This window comes from Jaculus jaculus, chromosome 13 (assembly GCF_020740685.1).
Source record: "Jaculus jaculus isolate mJacJac1 chromosome 13, mJacJac1.mat.Y.cur, whole genome shotgun sequence".
Classification (NCBI taxonomy): Eukaryota; Metazoa; Chordata; class Mammalia; order Rodentia; family Dipodidae; genus Jaculus; species Jaculus jaculus.
Window position 1 is genome coordinate 1,423,371 of NC_059114.1, and position 22,566 is coordinate 1,445,936.

General features: G+C 48.3%; 1 protein-coding gene and 1 non-coding gene across 4 annotated transcripts in view; both read left to right on the top strand.

Annotated features, from left to right (window-relative positions):
* The first annotated feature begins 7,326 nt into the window (after window positions 1–7,326).
* On the top strand, window positions 7,327–7,447 carry LOC123454410. Its single transcript, XR_006633370.1, has one exon. It is a non-coding gene; the product is annotated as a U6atac minor spliceosomal RNA (small nuclear RNA).
* Window positions 7,448–16,290: 8,843 nt separating this feature from the next.
* Window positions 16,291–22,566, top strand: part of Hic2 (HIC ZBTB transcriptional repressor 2) — a 39,159-nt gene continuing 32,883 nt past the window's right edge. Inside the window, exon 1 of one of the 3 annotated variants that reach the window (XM_045132749.1) lies at window positions 16,291–16,335. The gene's annotated coding sequence lies outside the window, so the exon portion shown is untranslated. Of the gene's footprint in view, window positions 16,336–17,574; window positions 17,712–22,566 lie in introns of those variants that run through there. The other 2 variants (XM_045132748.1, XM_045132747.1) reach the window with 2 other exon arrangements.

Consider the following 22,566-nt stretch of genomic DNA (forward strand, 5'->3'; position numbering starts at 1 on the left):
ACAGTGATCCTCCTACCTCTGCCTCCCGAGTGCTGGGATTAAAGGCGTGTGCCACCATGCCTGGCTTTTTTTCTTTTATTTTCTCTCTCTCTTTTTAAATTTGAGCCTGGTATGGTGGCACACACCTTTAATCCCAGCACTCAAGAGACAGAGGTAGGAGGATCACCCTGAGTTCAAGACCAGCCTGAAAGTTATTTATTTTTCTTTATTTATTTGAGAGAAAGAAATAGACAGGGAGAGTATGGGCTTGCTAGGGCCTCCAGCCTCTGCAAAAGAACACCAGATGCGTGTGCCCCCTTGTGCATCTGGCTTACGTGGGGTTTGGGAAATTGAACCTGGATCCTTTGGCTTTGCAGGCAGCATGTAAACCCCTAAGCCATTTGTCCAGCCCCTTTAAAAAAAAAATATTTAAGGGCTAGAGAGATGGCTTAATGGTTAAGTGCTTGCCTGTGATGCCTAAGGACCCTGATTCGAGGCTCGATTCTCCAGGACCCACATTACCCAGATGCACAAGGGGGCACACACACACTTGGAGTTCATTTGCAGTGGTTGGAGGCCCTGGCGCGCCAACTCTCTCTCCCTCTCTCTCTGCCTCTTTCTCCCCTCTATCTGTCACTCTCAAATAAATAAATAAAAATAAACAAAAAAGTTTTAAAATTTTAATTTAATTTACTTTTTTTTGAGAAAGAGAGAGAATGGGTACACCAGGGCCTTCAGCCCCTTTAAACGAACTCCAGACACACGTACATGCACCATCTTGTACATCTGGCTAATGGGTCCTGGGGAATCAAACCTGGGTCCTATGGCTTCAGAGGCAAACACCTTAACTGCTAAACCAGCTCTCTAGCACTGTATTTTCTGTTTTAATTGCAGTCCAATCTATCCCTCCCTCTTTCCCTCTGTGTTTTCCTGGGGTCAAAACCAGGACCTTGGCAAATGCTCGACACTGAGCTGTAACCCTCCTACTCTCCAGCCCTAGCCTCAGTTTTAGGGACCCACAGACGACACACCTGATTCAGGTTCACAAGCAGAACTTGCCTTCCTGGGAGCTAAGTACCTCCTGCTGAGCCTAAGTCTGGTTGGGTGCTGTGCTGATCCTGGCTCACTAATTTCCTAGTTGAGCAACCCAGGTAGTTACCTTGATGATTAACCTCAGCCTGGGTTTCCTCTTCCCTAAAATTGACCTAGCTGCAAAGCACCTTCAGCCAGACAAGCCAAAGAGCCATTTAAAAGTTCTCTTGCTAGGTTTAGCTCCAATCCCAGCACTTGGAAGACAGAGACAAATTCTGGAGTTGAAGGTTTGTCTAGGCTACTTGCATGGTGGAGCATGCCTTTAATCCTAGCACTCAGGGACAGTGAGTAGTGACTTCTAGGTCAGCCTGGGCTAGAGGGAGACCCTACCTCAATATATATATATATACATATATATATATTTAAAAAATAGGGGGCTGGAGAGATGGCTTAGCGGTTAAGCACTTGCCTGTGAAGCCTAAGGACCCTGGTTCAAGGCTCAATTCCCCAGGATCCACGTTAGCCAGATGCACAAGGGGGGGGCGCACACGTCTGGAGTTTGTTTGCAGTGGCTGGAGGCCCTGGTGCACCCATTCTCTCTGTTGCTCAAATAAATAAAAATAAACAACAAAAAAATTAAAAATTGGGCCTGGGAGATGGCTCAGCAGTTAAAGCCTTTGCCTACAAAGCCTATTGTCCCGGGTTCAGTTCCCCAATAACCACATAAAGCCAGATGCAGATACATTTGGAGTTTCTTTACGGTGGCTATATGCCCATTCTCTCCTCTCTACATATATATGTGTGTGTGTGTGTGTGTGTGTGTGTGTGTGTGTGTGTGTGTGTGTATGTATGTATGTATATGTATATGTATATACACATATATATATGTATGATCTTTAAAAATTTTTTAATTTTTATGTCAGTGGGAGAGAAAGAGGCAAATGGAAAGAGAGTGGATAGGCACACCAAGGCCTTTGGCCACTGCAAGTGAATCCCAGACACACCCACCACCTTGTGCATCTGGCTTATGTGGGACCTAGAGAATCAAACCTGGGTCTTTTGGTATTGCAGGCAAGTACCTTAACCTCTAAGCCATATCTCCAGTCCTATATACATATATGTATAATTTTTAAAAAGGTTGGGGAGAGATGGCTTAGCAGTGAAAGTACTTACCTGTGAATTCTAAGGACCCAGGTTCTCTCCAGTACCCATGTAAACCAGATGCACAAGGTGACACATGCATCTGGAGTTCATTTGTAGTGGCTACAGGTCCTGATGTACCCATTTTCTCTCTATATATACATATCTGCCTCCTTTTCTCTCAAAAAAAAAAAAAAAAACTTGAGCTGGGTGTGGTGTTGTACATACCTTTAACCCCAGCACTCAAGAGTGAGTTTGAGGTCAACTGTGAGACTACATATTAAATTCCAGATCAGCCTGGGCTACAGTGAAAGCCTACCTAAAAAAAAAAAAAAAAACTGGGTGTGGTGGCACATGCCTTTAGTCCAAGTACTCAGGAGGCAGAGGTAGGAGGATTGCTATGAGTTGGAGACCAACCTGAGACTACATGGTGATGTCCAGGTCAGTCTGGGCTAAAGCCATACCCTACCTCAGGAAACAAAACAACAACAACAACAAAAGACAAAAATGAAAAAACAAACCTCTTCTATACTCTGTGAATTTAGCTGTCCCTAACATATGCTCTGACAGTCCCTAGGCATGAGCCCCACATGCTAGAATTACTAATTTACCCTACCACTTCCCTTATTGAATTGTTTTACTTCAACCATACCATCCACATAAAGTGTCTGAACACAGTGTGGAGCAGGCATTGGGCTTGTGAACTGAGCCCTTCTTACTTTTTAGGAAAGGCACTAATCTGCTTCTAACTAATACCATCTTAAGAAAATGTTAAAAGAAAAAAGAAAAAGGGAAAAGAAGTAGCTGGGTGTGGTGGCTCATGCCTTTAATCCCAGTACTCAGGAGGCAGAGGTAGGAGGAACACCATGAGTTGAGTTTGAGGCCACCCTGAGACGGCACAGTGAATTCCTGAGCTAGAGGTGAGACCCTACCTTGAAAAAGCAAAAAAGAAAGAAAATGTTGACTTGAGGTTGTAGGTGATCAAATGCCCTTTGAGAACTATTCTGCCTGAAACCTTCATCTTGTGCCCTAGCTTATGTCTTGATCAAAACAGTCCTACACAAAATACCACTTTTTTGTTTTATTTTTAAATTTTTGTTTTGTTTGGAATTCACTGTGTAGTCTCAGGGTGGCCTCAAACTCATAGTGATCCTCCTACCTCTGCCTCCTGAGTGCTGGGATTAAAGGTGTGCACCACCTAAAGAAAAATGAAGTTATGAAATTTGCAGAAAAATGGATGGACCTGGAAAGGATTATACTAAGTGAGGTAACCCAGGCCCAGAAAGCCAAGCGCCACATGTTCTGTCTCATATGTGGATCCTAGCTACAGATATTGGGCTTCTGCATGAGAAGGGAAATCCTTAGTAGCAGAGGCCAGTAAGTTAAAAAGGAGATATAAAGGGAAAAGAAAGGAAGGGAGGAGGGTACTTAATAGGTTGATATTGGATATATGTAAGTACGATTGAGATGGGGAGGTAATATGATGGAGAATGGAATTTCAAAGGGGAAAGTGTCTGGGGGGGGGATTGAGGGAATTACCATGGGATTTTTTTTATAATCATGGAAAATGTTAATAAAAATTAAAAAATTTTTAAAAAAGGTATGCACCACCATGCCTGGCTTAAAAATTTTTTTAAAGATATTTATTTGTATTTGTTTATTAGCGATAGGGAGCAAGATAGAGAGAGCAAGCGAGCAAGTGAGAGAGAGAGAGAGAGAGAGAGAGAGAGAGAATGGGCACACCAGAGCCTCTAGGCACTGCAAATGAACTTCAGATGCGTGTGCCACCATGTGCATCTGGTTTACCTGGGACCTGGAGAATTGAACCTGGGTCCTTAGGTTGTGCAGGCATGCACCTTAACTATCTCTCTAGCCCTTAATTTTTTTTTTTTTTTTTATAGCCAGGCCACAAGTGCCACAAGCTTGAGGCCACTATGAAACTACATAGTGAATTCCAAGTCTGCCCGGGCGAGAGCGAGATCCTGCCTTGAAAAACCACAAAAAATTTATTTTCTTATTTGTTTGAGAGAGGGAGAAATACACAGGAAGAGCATGAGAGAAAGAGAGAGAATTTGAATGCCAAGTCCTTCTGCCACTGAAAACAAACTCCAGATGCATGTGCCATTCTGTACATATGGCTTTATGTGGATATTGAGGAAACTAACCCAGGCTGTCTGTCTTTGCAAGCAAGTGCCCTTTAATTGCTGAGCCATCTCTCCAGCACCAGAACACCTTTTTTTGCCTTGTTTTGTTTTGTTCTTTTGAGGTAGGGTCTTGCTGTAGCCCAGGCTGACCTGGAATTCACTATGTAGTCTCAGGTTGGCCTCAAACTCACAATAATCCTTCTACCTCTGCCTTCCAAGTGCTGGGATTAAAGGTGTGCGCTACCACTCCCAGCTCAGAGCACTATTTTTTTTAAATTAATTATTTATTTATTTGAGAGTGACAGACACAGAGAGAAAGACAGATAGAGGGAGAGAGAGAGAATGGGCACGCCAGAGCTTCCAGCCTCTGCAAAGGAACTCCAGACTCGTGCACCCCCTTGTGCATCTGGCTAACGTGGGACCTGGGGAACCGAGCCTCGAACCAGGGTCCTTAGGCTTCACAGTCAAGCGCTTAACCGCTAAGCCATCTCTCCAGCCCCAAAGCACTATTTTGATGTCCTTTTACAGATGGGAAAACTTGGGTTCAGAGAGAAGAGGTCATTTCTCAAGGTCAGTCAGCAAGTTGGTGGCAGGGCCCAGAGGCTGAACCCAGATGTCCTTTTGCCCCTGTATTCTTATCTGAAGGATTCTTTCAGAAACTAGGATCTAGGGAGGAGATCAGGGGGAGGTAGAGTTAGGAATTCAAATTGGTAGGGCTGGGGGAAGAGCTGGGGAGTGGCTGGCAGTTAGGGCTTGGGCAACCCAGTGCTGGGCCTAGCTTCACTGGGAGGGGGACAGGAACACGTCCAGACCTGCTGATTCAGAGATGCCTGAGGGACTCCAGGTGGAGACAGAGATGTTTGGGAGATGGAGGGGGCCAGCAGAAGGACCTCAAGGTGGTGGGCCAACGGGTAAAACTAGGTGCTAAGGGCCCACCCCAGGAGCCTTGGGATTTCAGAAAGAGGCCTCAAAGAGGGCAGAGGGCCATGTTTTCCAGAAGCAGGGAGTGGTCAGCCTCCACAAGGTCAGGCCAGATAAGAGCTGCTGAGCCCAACCTTTCTTGTGATTGTGACCAGAGGCTGCTGCCCCAGCCCTGGGGGCTTCCTGGTATCTGGGCCGTGAAAGAGATAGCCCCCTCCCCCACTGTCATGGGAGGCCCACTGGACCCTAGAAATGAGAGAAGGTGCCCCAAAGAAAACCAGGATAGTGAGAATTCTGTGCCCTCTCCTAGGTACTTTTTGACAGTTCCCATTCCCCTGGGGAGCCATTTCAAAGCAACTAGGAGATTCCTAGAGCTCTCCAGGACCCTGTTTCCTTTGTTCCCCAGTGTAGATTGTAGCAGGATCTGATTTTGGAATTTTTGCTTTCCTCTAACTGCTTGAAAGGTACCTTGGTAGGAAAATGGGGCCATTGTGTAAGCTTGGCTCCACTTTTTCGCTGAGGAAGCTACCATGTCCACTTCCTTACTCTGCCATTCGTGGAGGCCATGCTGAATTCTGCTTGCTCCTTTGTATAAGTTCCTCACACTTCCCCAAGTCAAGAAGGCAGGTACAACTACAAGACTCATTTCACAGGTGGGAGAACCAAGGCCCTCAGAATCTGCTCTGGAACAGCTGCCATCTCCACCCAACTACCTCCCCTTGCTCTGCCCCATGAACAAAGCTCATCGTCACCTTTCTGTCTCAGAGAACAGTTGTTCTCACCATCACTTATCCTATCCCCTGAGCCACGGTGTCCTACAGATCCTAGGACAATGCCAGTCTAATGGTGAGGCAGGAGATCCAGGATGTAAGGAGAAAACAAGACAGATGTGGATGCTTGAAACCAAGCAGGGAAGGTAATGCAGGGGCAGAGAAAGGGTTAGAGGGATAGCTCACTGGCATTTCCTTCCTTCCTTTTACTGCTTGTGGAAACAGGGTCTTTCAGGTGGCCCAGGTTCCAATTTGCTATGTTGCAAAGAATGTGACTTCTGACCTCCCTGCCTCCACCTCCATAGTTCTGGGATTACAGGCTAGTGCCACCATGCACAGTTTATGTGACAGAGCCCAGGGCTTGGTACAGGAGATCTCACTATGCTACTCTGTCTAGTCTCCTGGGAGCAAATGATCCTCCCACCTCAGCCTCCTAAGAGCTGGGATTAGCACAAGGTTTTCATTTTTAAAATTTAGTAATTCTGGCTGGGCATGGTAGCACACAACTTTCATCCCAGCACTTGGGAGGCAGAGGTAGGAGGATCCTCATGAGTTCAAGACCACCCTGACACTACATAGTGAATTCCATCCAGGTCAGCCTGGACTAGAGTGAGACCCTACCTTGAAAAATCAAAAAAACAAAAACAAACAAACAAACAAAAAACCCTAGTAATTCTGGTGCTGGGTGTGGTGGTGGTGCATACTTTTAATCCCAACACTTGGGAGGCTGAGATAGAAGGATTGCCATGAGTTCTCAGCAAGCCTGGGGCTATAGTCATCACCTCTGGCTAAAATTATTTTTTATTTACTTATGAGAAAAAGAGTGAGAAACTGGGCATGGTGGCACAGCACTTTAATCCCAGCACTCAGAGGTAGGAGGCCAGCCTGAGACTACATAGTGAATTCAGGTCAGCCTGAGCTAGAGTAAGATCCTACTTTGAAAAACAAAACAAAACAAAAGCATATATATATATATATATATATATATATATATATATATATATATATATATACATTGTATATATATACATTGCTTGTGTCCCCTGTTGTTGTTTTTCTTTCCAATGTTCCTTGCAGTTAAAAACACAAACAAGGGCTGGAGAGATGGCTTAGTGGTTAAACGCTTGCCTGTGAAGCCTAAGGACCCCGGTTCGAGGCTCGGTTCCCCAGGTCCCACGTTAGCCAGATGCATAAGGGGGCGCGTGCATCTCGAGCTTGTTTGCAGAGGCTGGAAGCCTTGGCGCGCCCATTCTCTCTCTCTCTCCCTCTATCTGTCTTTCTCTTTGTGTCTGTTGCTCTCAAATAAATAAATTAAAAATTTAAAAAAAAAACACAAACAAGTGTTGTATGAAAGGAGAGAAGGTTAACCTTGACAAGGATGCTTCCATGCTTGGGCCTTACAACATGCATAAGGTTAAGGCATTGCCACCTACTTAGTGTGGCATCTAACCACAAAAAAACAAACAAAAAGAGCCGGGCGTGGTGGCGCACGCCTTTAATCCACACACTCGGGAGGCAGAGGTATCGCCATGAGTTCGAGGCTACCCTGAGACTCCATAGTGAATTCTAGGTCAGCCTGAGCTAGAGTGAGACACTACCTCAAAAAAAAAGAAAAAAAAGAAAAAACAAACAAACAACAACAACAAAACCCCACCAAGTATGTCATATCTGTAATCCCCTCACTCAGGGAGGCTAAGGCTACATGGGAAGTAACTGCCTCAAATCAGTAGCACTAAGAAAGTGGCACAGTAAATTTGACACACGCAAGCATAAGGACCTAAATTTAAATCCCCACAGCCCATGTAGCTTGCATCTGTTATCCTAGTGCTAGTACTGTGAGATGGGAGGTGGAAATGTGAGAATCCTCAGAAGTTCCTTGGTCAGGTACCCAGCAGCAAACAGGAAAGGTATCTTGTCTCAAATAAGATAGAAGGTGAAAGCCGGGTGTGGTGGCATACACCTTTAATACCAGCACTCCGAGGCAGTGGTAGGAGGATCGCTGTGAGCTTGAGGCCACCCTGAGACTACATAGTTAAAGATAGAAGTTTGAGGACCAATTTTCAAGGTTGTCTTTTGACTTCCATGGCACATGTACACCTACACTCACACATCTCTCCCTCTCTCTCACACACACAAATAAGTAAATAAACAATTTTTTTTGTTTTGTTCTGTTTTTTTTTTTTTTTTTTTTTTTTGATGTAGGTTCTCACTCTAGCCCAGGCTGACCTGGAATTCACTATGTAGTTTCAGGGTGGCTTTGAGCTCACAGTGATCCTCCTACCTCTGCCTCCCAAGTGCTGGGATTAAGGGCATGTGCCACCATACAAAGCTAGTGAATAAACAATTTTAAATTGGCCTGGGGAAATGGCTAAGTGGTCAAGGTGCTTACCTGCAAAGCCTAGTGATGTACCCACATAAATAAAGTGGTGCATGCATCTGCAGCTCATTTGCAGCAGCTGAAACCTCTGGCACAGCCATACTCATTCATTCATTTCATTCATTCATTCTCTCTCTCTCCTTGCATATAAATAAAGTATTTAAAAATTTTTTATTTATTTTTATTTATTTATTTGAGAGAGAAAGAGGCAGATAGAGAGCGAAAGAATGGTCATGTCAGGGCTGCCAGCCACTGCAAACGAACTCCAGATGTGTGCGCCCCCTTGTACATCTGGCTTATGTGGGTCCTGGGGAATCGAGCCTTGAACCGGGGTACTTAGGCTTCACAGGCAGGCGCTTAACCTCTAAACCATCTCTCCAGCCCAATAAAGTATTTTTAAATATTTTATTTATTTATTTATTTGAGAAAAAGAGATAAAAAGGCAAATAAAGAATGGGCACACCAGTCCCTCTAGTCACAGCAAATGAACTCCAGACTCATGTGCCACCTTGTACATCTGGCTTTACGTGGGTACTGGGGAATTTAACCTGGGTCCTTTGGCTTTGCCGGCAAGCGCCTTAACTACTAAGTCTTCTCTCCATCTCCAAATAAAATATTTTTTCAAAAACTAAAAATATTTGCCAAGTGTGGTGACACATGTGTTTAATCCCAGCACTTGGGAGGCAGAGGTAGGAGAATCACTCTAAGTTGAAGGCCACCCTGAGACTAAATAGTGAATTTCAGGCCAGCCTGAGCTAGAGTGAGACCCTACCTTGAAAAACAAACAAACAGACAACCAAAAATTGTTTGCCAGGTGATGTGACGCATGTCTTTAATTCCAGCACTTGGGAGGCAGAGGTAGGAGGATCTTCATGAGTTTCAAGGTCACCCTGAGACTTCATAGTGAATTCCATGTCAGCCTGAGCTAGAGCAAGACCCTACCTCCAAAAGAACAACAACAAAAGAAAGCGGAGGGCGGGGGTGGGGGGTTGTGTACTAGAGAGATGGCTTAGCCTGTGAAGCCTAAGGACCTGAATTTGAGGCTCAATTTGAGATGCACAAGGTGGCACATGTGTCTGGAGTTCCTCTGCAATGGCTAGAGACCCTGGCATGCCAATTCTGTCTGTGTCTCTCTTTCTCTCAGACTCTCAAATCAATAAATAAAACTGGAGCCTCAGCTGAAGGTTGTGCCATCACAAGGCAGACAGGCCAAGAAGGGCAAAAGACTTTCCTGATAGTCAGGCAAGACTAGACAGTAGGGGCCTATAGTCCCAGCTATCAGAAAGCTTAAGGTAGGAAGATTGGTTGAGCCAGGGGCTGGAGCTACTACCTTCTCAGAAGAAGATGAAGATATGAGGTGTGGTGCTGCGTGCCTGCATTCTTAGCACTCAGGAGACAGGAGGAGTAAGGGTGAGGAGAATATGGTTGCCCCCAGAATCTTTTGCTGCTGCAAACAGGAATGCCATATGTGTTGTGCCACTGTGCATCTGGCTGGTACTGTGCAATCAAACCTGGGTTGTTCAGCTTTGCAAATAGGTGCCTTTAACCACTGAGCAATCTCTCCAACATCATTTATTTGTTTGTTTTTTTGAGGTAGTGTCTCACTCTGGTCCAGGCTGACCTGGAATTAACTATGTAGTCTCAGGGTGGCCTCAAACTTATGATGATTCTCCTACCTCTGCTTCCTGAGTGCTGGGAGTAAAGGTGTGCACCACCATGCCTGGCTCTAAAATCTTTATTTTTAAATTTTATTCATTTATTTATTTTTGGCTTTTCGAGGTAGGGTCTTGCTCTAGCCCAGGCTGACCTGGAATTCACAATGTAGTCTCAGGGTGGGGTGGCCTTAAATTCACAGAGATCCTCCTACCTCTGCCTCGCAAATGCTGGGATTAAAGGGGTGCACCATGCCTGGCTAAAATTATCTATCTATCTATCTGTCTGTCTGTCTATCTGTCTGTCTATCTATCTACCTATTTATTTTGTGTGTGCAAAAATATTTATTTTGGCTTACAGACTTGAGGGGAAGCTCCATGATGGCAAGGGAAAACGATGGCATGAGCAGAGGGTAGACATCACCCCCTCACCAACATTGAGTGGACAACAATAGGAGAGTGTGCCAAACACTGGCAAGGGGACACTGGGTATAATACCCATAAGCCCACCCTCAACAACACACCACCTCCAGGAGCTCCCAAATCTCCATCAGCTGGGAACCTAGTATTCAGGACACCTAAGTTTATGGGGGACACTGGAATCAAACCACCACAATGGGGTTTCTGCTTCTTCTCCAATATACTCTGGAGTTCTCAACAAAGTGCAGTTGTTTGCTTACTGTTTTTTTTTTTCTGTCTTTGTTAGGATCTTTTTATTTTTTCTCAATTGTTATTAATATCTTCCATAATTATAAAAAATATCCCAGGCTGGAGAGATGGCTTAGTGGTTAAACACTTGCCTGTGAAGCCTAGGGACCCTGTTTCGAGGTTCAATTCCCCAGGACCCACGTTAGCCAGATGCACAAGGGGGTGCACGCACCTGGAGTTTGTTTGCAGTGGCTGGAGGCCCTGGTGTGCCCATTTGGTCTCTCTCTCTCTCCCTCCTTCTGTCTCTGTCTGTTGCTCTCAAATAAATAAAAATAAACAAAAAAAATAATAAATATCCTATGGTAATACCCTCCCTTCCCCCACTTTCCCCTTTAAATTCCATTCTTCATCATATCCCCTCCCTATGTCAATCAGTCTCTCTTTTATTTTGATGTCATGATCTTTTCCTCCTCTTATGATGGTCTTGTGTAGATAGTGTCAGGCACTGTGAGGTCATGGATATCCAGGCCATTTTGTGTCTGGAGAGACACGTTTTAAGGAGTCCTATCAGTCCTTTGTCTCTTACATTATTTCTGCCACCTCTTCCGCAATAGACCCTGAGCCTCAGAAGGTGTGATCGAGATATTACTCAGTGCTCCAGTCACTTTTTTCCAGCACCATGATACCTTCTGAGTCGTCCGAAGGTCACTGCCATCTGGAAAGAGAAGATTCTCTACCAAAAGTGAGAGTAGCATTAATATAAGGGTATGAATATTAAGAGAAGTGCTTACTGGGCAGTTTGATAAGTGTAGTATATACACTTACACAGACATCAGCAGACATTACCCCCCCTAGGGCTCATGACTACCCCTGTTTTAAATTTTCAGTATCAGGGTTATATTACCTCCCTTGGAGTGGGCCTCCAGTCCAATTAGAGGGCAGATGGTTTCCATCATGATAGATGTGCCACTATTGCACCTGTTGGTTCATTTGGCCTGGCTGGCCAAATATAAGGCTTGCAGTGTCCACTGTTGAGTATCTTCACTGGTGATTTCTCTTTCTCCCATTGAACTGCATGTAGAAAGGCTTCTTCCAGCTTTCTGCCAGCTGGCCTACATGGAGAAGGCTATCAGCTCAGTTCCAGCAGGATTTCTCAGTGTCCTTGCAGCCCAAGTATGTGGAGTCTTCAGCAATAGGGTCTTACCATTCCTGGTGGGAAACCAAGGGTCTCGGCAATGGCCTATTAAAATCTTTATTTTTAAAAATACTTTACTTGGGGGGGGGAATTAACATGGGATTTTTTTATAATCATGGAAAATGCTAATAAAAATTTAAAAAAATACCTTATTTATTTATTAATATTGGAGGACAGAGAGAGAGAGAATGAGCATACCAGGGCTTCTAGCCACTGCAAATGAGCTCCAGATGCATGCACCACTTTGTGCATCTGGCTTTATGTGGATACAGGGAAATTAAACCCAGGGCATTAAGATTTCAAGGCAAGCCCCTTAGCCACTGAGTCATCTCTCTCCAGCCCCACACACAAAAAATCTTTATTAACTTTGGGCTTGCAGTGGTGAATAAAAAGCAAACAATCCCAGTCTTGTGAAGGAGAGGAAGAGAACAAGGAAATATATACACTGGTAAGACTATGACCAATGGTGTAGGAACTAGTGTTAAAACAGGAGGACAGAGTGGAGAGTAAGGGCAGCTGCTTTAGAAAGAGCAGCCAGAGAAAGCTATGCTAGGAGTTATGTTGCAGCTGGCACTGAAGAACAGCATGTCAGGCAAAGGTTAAGGCAAGGGCAAGACCCTTTCCTTGGCCACATGCCCAGTGCAGTCAGTTTTCCTGTCCTCAATAAAGCTGCTTGCATCTGTCCTTGCCCTTGATCCTACTGTGTTCTTTCTTTTTCTTTCTTTTTATTTTTCTGAGAGAGGGTCTCCCTCTAGCCAAGGCTGACCTGGAATCTACTATGTAGTCTCAGGCTGGCCTTGACCTTACAGGGATCCTCCTACCTTTGCCACTGGAGTGCTGGGACTAAAGGCTACCATGCTGGGTTCCACTATCTTTTATTTATTTGTTATTTTTACTTGGATGTGCATGCTTCAGGTCAGAGAGCAACTTATTTATTAGTTTCTTCAAGATAGGGTCTCACTGTAGGCTAGGTTGAACTGGAATTCATTATGTAGTCTCAGGGTGGCCTTGAACTCAACTCATGGTGATCCTCCTACCTCTGCCTCTTGAGAATGCTGGGATAAAAGGCCTGTGCCACCATGCCCAGTGGTTGGTTTGGATCATAAATACTTGTGCTACAAATTAATTCTAGATGCATGCACCACTTTAAGCTTCGGGCTTTATATGGGTGCTGGGGAATTGAACACAGGGCATAGGCTTTGCAAATAAGCACCTTGAATTGCTGAGATATCTCATCAACTCAGCCTCCCTCCACCATTTTTTAATTTAATTTAATTTCTTTTATTTGAGAGAGAAAGAAGCAGAGAGAGAAAGAGAGACACGCATGTGCCCCTTGTGCATCTGGCTTATGTGGGAATTGAACTGAGGACCTTTGGCTTTCCAGGCAAACGCCTTAACTGCTAAGCCATCTCTCCAGCCCTCTTCCACCATTTTTTGAGACGAGTTCTCACTGGAGCTCTTTAAATTGGCTAGACTGGCTGATGAGAGAGTCACAGGGATCTGATTGTCTCTGTCTTCCTAGCTCTGGGATTACAAATGCACCATCATGCCATGCATAACTCTTCCTCTTTTTCCTTCCTTCTTTCCTTCCTTCCTTCCTTTCTTTCATTTTTTGAGGCAAGGTCTTACTCTAGCCCTGGATGACCAAGAACTCACTCTGTAGTCATACGCTGGCATTAAAGGCGTGTGCCAGCACAGCCCAGCCTTGCTTAGCCTTTTCTTTTCCTTTTAAATGTTTTGTTTATTTCTTATTTATTTATTTGAGGGCGATTGACAGAGAAAGAGGCAGAAAGAGACAGACAGACAGAGAGAGAAAGAGAATGGCGTGCCAGGGCCTCCAGCCACTAGCAATGAACTCCAGATGCATGTGCCACCTTGTGCATGTGCTTGCCTGGCTTTTTTTTTTTTCCATGCCCCTGGGAGTGAAACTAGGACATCTCTGGCCTAGAGGCTCTTATATTTAACCTTCAAATACTCTTAACCATTGAGCCATCTCCCTAACCCTCATTTCTTTGTCTTTTTTTCTTTCTGTTTTTTTGGTTTGTTTTTCAAGGTAGTGTCTCACTGTAGATTTGGCTGACCTGGAATTCACTATGTAGTCTCAGGGTGGCCTTGAACTCATGGTAATCCTCCTACCTCTGCCTCCTGTGTGCTGGGATTGAAAGCATGTGCCACTATGCCTGGCCATTTCTTTCTTTTTTTTAAAAAAATATTTTATTTATTTATTTGAGAGAGAAAGAAAGAGAATGGGCATGACAGGGCCTCTGGCCACTGCAAACAAACTCCAGACACATGTGCCACGTTGTGAATTTGGCTTATGTGGGTACTGGGGAATGGAATTTGGGTCCTTAGGCTTTGCAGGCAAGTACCTTAACCAATAAGCCATCTCTCCAGCCCCTCTTGGTTGTTTTTTTTTTTTTTTTTTTTTCCTCATGATAGACCCTTCCTCTAGGCCAGGCTGACCTGAAGTTCACTCTGTAGTTCCAGCAGGCTGGCCTTGAACTCAGAGATCCTCTTCCTCTGCTTCGGAAATGCTAGGATTAACGGCATGTGCCACCGTGCCCAGCTTTCTCATTTCATTTTTTCTTTGTCTACCTCCCAAGTGCTGGGATTAAAGGTGTGCACCACCACACATAGCTCTCATGTCTATTATCCTTTTTGTTGTCACAGTTGAAAAATGGTTTTTTTTTTAAAGTTTTTTGAGGTAGGTGTTCACTCTGATCCAGGCAGACCTGGAATTCACTGTGTAGTTTCAGGGTGACCTCAAACCTTTGCCACCACACCACATGTGCCAGCATGCCTGGCTAGGTTTTTGTTTTTTTTTTTTTTTTTGGTTCGTTTGCTTTTCGAGGAGGGTCTCACTGTATTCCAGGTTGACCAGGAACTCACTCTGTAGACCCAGGCTGGTCTTGAATTCAAGACCATCCTTCTACCTCAGCCTCAGGAGTGTTGGGATTAAAGGTGTGCGCCACAACACCCACTTTGGCAGCTCTTTTCGGCAATTCCAAGTGAATTTATGGTAAACTTTTACATTAAGAAACCCTGGCTGCATCGTTAGCCTCTAATGAAGGGTTAGTGAATTGCATTTCAAGCAAGCAAGCACCTTTAACTTCTGAACCATCTCCCTAAACACTAGAATTGGGTTTCAACCTTGACTGGCTCTGGGTCACATTTCCTTATAGAGCAAAAGTGGGACGCGCCCCTCGCAGGACTTTGCTGACCTCTAACAGTGGTGGGTCCCTTTGTTCGGTGTTCAGAGAGAGGCCATTAAATAGTTCCCTAGAGAAGGGGCCATGTCTCAAGGCGAACCCCTACCCCCTTAGAAGCCTATGTGAATGGAGGCCAGGAGCCCCGAGTCCTACGGGGCCCGCTCGGGTGGGTGCGCCACTTGACCCCTGGGGCCTGGAGGGGCTGCAGCAACCGGAAGAGGTTGGCTGCGCCCAGCGTGTGCGGGCCGCCCGCGCCCTTTGAGCAGATAGGGTCCGACCTTCGGGGGGCGCGGGCGCACGGGCGCACCAGGAGGGCTGGGGTGGGGGAGAAATCCCAGAACTCGTTTCTTCAGTCCCTGGCCGCCCAGGCGTCCCCAGCAGCCCAGCCCCGCGGAGATTGCAGTCCCTGCGGGGAGCTGAGCTTTAAAGACAGTGGCCGCGGAGCCCCGGAGGGTCGGAGAGGTGAGGGGCAGGCGACGGTGTGTGTGTGTGGGGGGGGGGTCCCCGAGGTCAGGGTCGGGCTCCGAGGGGGTCAGCCTTCAACCGGAGAGGCTGGGCGTGCGCCCGTGCTGGGGGAATGGAGCCGAGACCCTCGGAACGAGGGAGTGTGCGGTCTGAGTGTTTCGAGGCGGAGAGGTCGCTGTCCCACTCCAGCGACGTCCCGCTCTTGCGGGCGATTGGGGATCGTGGTGGGGAGGGGGGGGGGAGACAGAGAGAGGAGAGAGAGAGAGAGAGAGAGAGAGAGAGAGAGAGAGAGAGAGAGAGAGAGAGAGAGAGAGAGAGAGAGAGAGAGAGAGAGAGAGAGAGAGAGAGAGAGAGAGAGAGAGAGAGAGAGAGAGAGAGAGAGAGAGAGAGAGAGAGAGAGGGGGCGGGCCTCGGCTGCTGCAGGGCGCCCCTTCCCCGCGCCCCTCCCCCATGGCGGGCGTCGTCCGAGCCCACCCGCCCCGCCCCTCACCGCCCGCTAGGCCCCGCCCCTCAGACAGCCCCGCCCCCAGGCCAGTCTCTAGCCCCGCCCCCGCGCTCGCCCATTCAGATGTGGGTCAGGGGTGAGGGGCGGCGCGACGTCACAAGCTTCCAAGATGGCGCCGGGCGGGCGGCTGTGAGCGGCTCTCGGGGCTCGCTGGGCTGGGAGCCGAGCCGGCTGGCGGGCGGGCGCGCGCGCGCGCACGGGGCGGGACGGGCGCGGGGGGCGCAGGCCCGGCGCCGACGACCAGAGGTCGCTGGCAGGGCCGCTCGGCCGGCCGGCCGCCGTCGCCGCCGCACATGAGGTGAGTGAGAGCGGGGTGTGTGTCTGTGTGTGTGTGTGCGCGCGCGCGCGAGCGTGCGCGCGGTGGGGGGCTCGGGCGGGAGGGCGCGCCCCGGAGGGGCGTGGGCGCGCGTGCGGCGGGGAGCGGACGCGCGCGCTCGTCCCCCCACCCCGCCGTCCCGGTCGGGGGGCGCACGCGAGACCCTCGGCGGGTCCCTGGGGGCTTTGTGGCCCGAGTGCATGGGCGAGTCCCCTGCAACAAAGCCCCCCGGGCGGGGCGCGTGGCCTGGGGCGGCGAGCGGCGAGGGTCGGCGGGCTAGCAGGCGCCTGCTCTTTGTGCCTTTTCATCCGCGGTCTAATCCGCACGGCGCCCCGCGAGCTGGGCTCCTGACAGGCGGGCGGTCTCCCATTATGCACCCGGCCGCGCGCCCGGGGCTGCCCCTCGCTGGAGGGCGTTGCGCTTTCCACCACCGCGGTCGTGCGCGGCAGGGCAGCCCGTGCTCCTCTCCCCACAGCCTAGTCTCCTTTCTCCGCCGGGCACGGGCTGGGTCTCAGAGGGGCCGACCTCTGCGGCTGGGTGGGCTCGCTGCGCTGCCCTGCCCCCAGACCTTGCTGAGCGCCGCCGGGCCGCCTGGCAGGAAGAGAGATGGGCTTGGGGGGAGGGGGCTGGCTGGCAGGGGGAGGGGACAGGCCGGCTAAGGGAGGGGGCCCCAGCTTGTCACTGTTTATCTGCCCCAAATGGTTCATATGCATACAGGTTGGGGTGTTGTGTATTTGCGGGTGGGTGGGGGGCTGCCTCTCCCCTCAGGGGCCGTGACTTAGGACTGGAGGGAGTGAGACTTAGATTATGTGCCCAGCGGCCCCACCCTGAACAGTTTTGTACTGCCTGGAGATGTGTCTGGAGAAGGAAGTCCAGGGCTCATCCTGACCGGCCGGAGCTGTTTTGAAGTTATTTATCTATGTCTTTTATCCCAGTCCTCCCAGTGTTTCTTTTTCCTTCTTCTTCCCTAGTTGGTATTGCTAAACCAGGCCCCTCACAGCAGGGGGGGGTGTAACCCCGAGGGGCCATCACCTGACGTGGGGTGGGGGAGGGAGGGCCGAGCTTGCCCATAGGAATCCTGTGGCTGACTGCGGGGATTGCTGGCTGTCTCTGGCAGAGGCGTTTCTGCCTCTAGGCTGAACTGAGGGCTACCCATCAGGGATTTGGTGTGAAGGGATGGAGCTGGTTCACCAAACCCTAGAACCCTTGGGACCTGGCACTTATTGCTCAGGGTTCCTTCTTGTTTTGTTTCCCTTCTGTTCACATTTGCTCGTGCCTGGACTCCCTGGTCTTCTGACAGACATGTTCAGGAGCACAGGCCATGTGGCCTCTCAGTAGCCCTGGCTGAAGGAGAAAAGGTATGCTCTGGGGAGCAGGGCGTCTGGAGTAGTCTGAAATAAAGCAGATGGGCCAGCCTGAGGCTGGCCTCTAGAGACAAAGCTGTGTGATGAGCCCTCTGCTTAGTACCAAGGAGGTGTGTGTGGGGGAGGTGGGAGGCTGATATGATTGGGGGGGGCTGAACGAAGTCCTTTGGCCCAAGATTGTTCCAAGGAGTAAAGTAGTCTTGCCTGCAAGTGAGCTTTCTGTCCTGTGCAGTTGAAGGTTTTAATGGAAACTCTGGGACCCACAGGGTGGACTTGGAAAACATTTCCCACCTGCCTTTTTTGAACTCCCAGGTTGATCTGTTTTAGGCTCCTGGCTTTCGCAGGTCCGTTCTGAGGTTGTGGAATGCCTGTTGGCTCAGCTTCTCTGGCTATTTGATTGCCGCTGTGTGCCCAGAATTTGTTCCTGCAGTGTTTTCCTGCCAGTTGTTGGGACTTGTAGATTAGTCACTGAGCCTTTACGAGCGATTCCTGAAAAGAAAAAAAAAAAGTCTCCCTCTAGTTGTTGGCTCTGCATGGAGGAAGAAGCACCCTGAGGGAGACTGGCCTTTTAATTAAAGCAGAACCGAAATTGCTGGAAAAAGGATGTGCAGGTGGAGCAGAGGTGATGGTCCTGTCCAGCTGTGCAATACCCACTCTGGGCACAGGTGGGCACGATCCTGGTCCCTTCTCTCCCTGGTCTTGGCTAGCAGCCCAGCCTCCCCCAGGAGCTGCAGTCCAGGATTAATCTTCACACAGTGTTTTCTTTCCATAGATCAAGTTTCTCATTTTGTTAATAACCACAGCCACCAATCCACTTGAAGTCAGCTGTTGTGAACTCATAGCAATAGGGTTTTGCATTATTGAGCTGTGGGGACTGCTGTCTTCCTTTGAGTTCTTGTTGTCTTTCAGGGTCAGTCTCTACTGAGGAGCTTGGTACTAGCCTTTAATCAGCTGCTCTCTCCTAGAGAAGGGCTGATTGGGTAGTTCTGGATAAAGTTTGCATTTCTCTAAAGGGAAAGAATGAAGTTTAGTTTTCTAGAGGGAAAGAATGAAGTTTAGTTTACCTTGGAGACCTGTAGCTCTGTCCTTTTTGCTTGGCCTATTGACCTTGAGCTGTCAGCCTCATTCTGTCATTGCTGTTGCCCACCCGGACTGAGGGCCACTGCCCAGAGAACCTGAGCTGCCTGTGTTGGCCTGAGAGTCAGCTCTCACCTTTTCCAAGTATCCTTGGAGGCTGGCTGAGCAGAGACCCCTGCAGGGCAGTGTTGTTAGGAAGTCTGCCCAGTGCTGGTTCTGCAGATTACTTTCCATGCAGCCTTGGACAGTGTTTAACTCTCCCCACCTCAGTGCCCTGTGTGTAAAACAGAGACAGCTTGCAGGTAAGCAAATTGTGAGATGGGGCCACAGGGTGTGGTGGGAGGCATGGTAGAAGGGACCACTCCTAGGCTGGAGGAGTGCCCTGAGTACCTTGCTCAGTCACTGTTGGCAGAGGTGAGAAGTTTTGTTGGAATGTTGGAATCTTTCTTTCTTTTTTTTTCTCTATTTCTTTTTCTTTCTTTCTTTCTTTCTTTCTTTCTTTCTTTCTTTCTTTCTTTCTTTTTTTTTTTTGAGGTAGGGTTTCACTCTAGCCCAGGCTGACCTGGAATTCACTATGTAGTCTGAGGTTGTTCCTGAATTACAGCGATCTTCCTATCTTTGCCTCTCGAGTGCTGAGATTAAAAGCGTCTGCCACCACATTCAGCTTTATATTTATTTATTTGAGAGAGAGAGAATGGGTGTGCCAGGGCCTCTAGCCAGTGGAAATGAACTCCAGATCCATGTGCCACCTTGTGCATCTGGCTTTATGTGTGTACTGGGGAATCAAACCTGGGTCCTTAGGCTGTGCAGGCAAGCACTTTAACCCCTAAGCCATTTCTCTAGCCCCAGACTGGCCTTAAATGTGAATCCTGCCTCAGTCTCCCTAGTGCTAGGATTATAAGTGTCTGACATCATGGCCAGCTAAAATGACAGGATATAATCATGGACTGACTTCTGGCTTTTCTATTTGAGGCAGTGTCTCACTGTAGTCTGGCCAGCTGACCTAAAATCTCTATGTATGTAGCCCAGTCTGGCCTGGAACTCAGATCCTCCTATTTCTGCCTCCCAAGTGTTGGGTGCCGTTACAAGTGTGGGCCATCTCACCCAGCTTGCTCTTTTTTTCTATTTTTCTTCAAAGTGGGGTCTGTGGGGTCTTACTGTAGCCCAGGCTGACCTGGAATTCACTATATAGTCTTAGTCTGGCCTTGAACTCACAGCGACTCTCCTACCTCAGCTTCCTGAATAAAGGCATGTGCCACCATACCTGGATCTCTGTTCATTTAAAAGCATAGATAGAGAGTGAATAGGTGTGCCATGGCCTCTAGCTACGCTGCAAACTCCAGATGCATGTGCCACTATAGGCATCTAATTTTGTGGGTGCTGAGGAATGGAACCCTGGTCATTAGGCTTTTCAGGCAAGCGCCTTAACCTCTGAGCCATCTCTCCAGACCCCATTGGCCTCTTTGTAGCCTGGCAAAGCCTTACAGAGTATAATAGTTTGGTCTTCCTTTGTCTTCCCACAGCTGAGGTGTCAGTAGATAGGCCTAAACCTCTGAGCCATTTCTCCAGTCCTGTTACACAGGATAGGCCATGGTTGGTCCCCTCTTAGGGGCTTCACCAAGCCCATCCAGTTTGAGCCTGGCTGGCACCAACAAGAATTTGCTACTGCTTTTTGGTCCCCTGCCCCCAAGGGTAGTCTATCCCAGGCTGGCCTTCAGCTCATGGTGATTCTCCTACTTAATGTCTTTCTAGTGCTGGGATCAGAGACATATGACACCATGCCCTGGGTACTGCTTGCTTTTTTTTTTTTCCCTTAAAAATTTATTTATTTATTTATTTAATTTGAGAGAGAGAATGGGAGCTCCAAGGCCTTTAGTCCCTGCACACGAACTCCAGACACATATACCGAACTCCAGACACATGTACCGTCAGGTGTATCTGGCTTTTGTGGGTTCTGTGGAATCAAACCTGGGTTCTTAGGCTTCACAGGCAAGTGCCTTAACCACTAAGCTGTCTCTCCAGCCCCTGCTTGCTTTATTTTTATGTGAGAGAAAGAGAAGAAAGTGAGAGCAGGAGTGTGGGTATACCAGGGCCTCCTGTTACTGTAAATGAACTCTAGATGCATGAGCCACTACTTTGTGCATATGGCTTTATGTAGGTACTGGGGAATTGAACCAGGGCTGTTGGGCTTTGTAAAGAAGTGCCTTTAGCTGGGTGTGCTAAACGAACTCCAGATACATGCGCCACCTTGTGCATCTGGCTTACATGGGACCTGGAAAATCAAACCTGAATTGTTAGGCTTCTCAGGCAAGCTCCTTAACCTCTAAGCCATCTCACTGTTTGAGGTAGGGTCTCGCTCTAGCCCAGGCTGACCTGGAATTCACTGTGTAGTTTCACGGTGGCCTCAAACTCAGAGCAATCCTCCTACCTGTGCCTCCAGAGTGCGGGGACTAAAGGCGTGCCCAGCAGTCACGCCTGGCCAAAACTCAAGATCTTTGTATGTGTGTGAGTGTTCACACATGTGGAGGTCAGAGGACAACTTTAGGTGTGGTCCTTGCTTTCCACCTTGTTAGCAGCAGGGTTTCTAGTTTGGTGTTGTGAACCCCAGGCTGGCTGGCTCACAAGCTTCTCCTTTTTCTGCCTCTTATTTTGTAGTAGGTCTACTGTCCATTGGGATTACAGACAAGATTACTCTGTCCTCTGGCTTTTTTTTTTTTTTTTCCCAAGGTAGGGTCTCCTCTAGCTCAGGAGGACCTGGAATTCACTATGTAATCTCAAAGTGGCCTTAAGCTTCCTACCTCTGCCTCCAGAGTGCTGGGATTAAAGGCATGTGCTGCCATGCCTGGCTTCTGGCTTTTAAAGTGGGTGCTGGGGATCTATCTCAGTTCTAGTCCTTAAACACTTGCTGACCATTTGCTTTACCCACTGAGCTACCTCCCCAGCCCCCAGGGGATTTCTTCTTGATAGGTGATGAGGCACTTGTAAGAGCCTGGGACCTACACTGGGGGAGGGCCCTGAGGAGCAACTGCTTCCTTGAGCCTTTTGGGAGTGGCAAAGCAAGAAAAGCAAGGGTAGGGTGGGGGGCCCCAGTAAGCTTGATAAGGGAAGGCCAGGAACTGGTTCAGGCCCTTCCACAGCCCAAGAGGGTAGGGAAGGGCCCCAGGAGGTCTGTCACTAGACTGTGGAGAATGACCCCATGGTATTGGGACCTGCAGGAAAGCTGCTAGGCCTGATGCAGCTCCTCCTCTCACTGTCCAACTTCCATGGTTTTAATGGTAATGGTAGAAGGTAGGGGAGTGCAGCTTTGAGGTTAAAGCAGGGGGATTTGGAGGACTTTCTAACTTTAACAGTCTCCAAAGATGAGTCAGCAAGGCCAGTTTGCTTCTAGGTCAGAGGTCGAAAGGACCTTGTTCCTTGTGAGATGCAAGCACATAGTAGGTAATTGTTTCCTGTTTGCAGACGTTTCACCTCTGGGCACTTGAGTGTGGGTGAGGAGTGTGGGGAGGGTAGGACATGGAAAAGCAGGCTACTGGCCAGGTCTCCACATCTGTCCCTCGGGAGTTTCCACAGTGATTAGGTGAGTGTTGAAGAGGAAAGGCTGTTGGCTTTGCATGAGTGCAGCTAGGCAGTTGTCCCTATGTGGGCCTGAGGCCTTAGGCCCCTTTCTTTGCTGCACCTCTTGGTGGGTGGATACTCTGATAGATTGGGGAAGGGCCACTCTCATTCCCACATCTGAACCCTGTTGGCCTTTTCATCAGCCTGGTTGTAGACT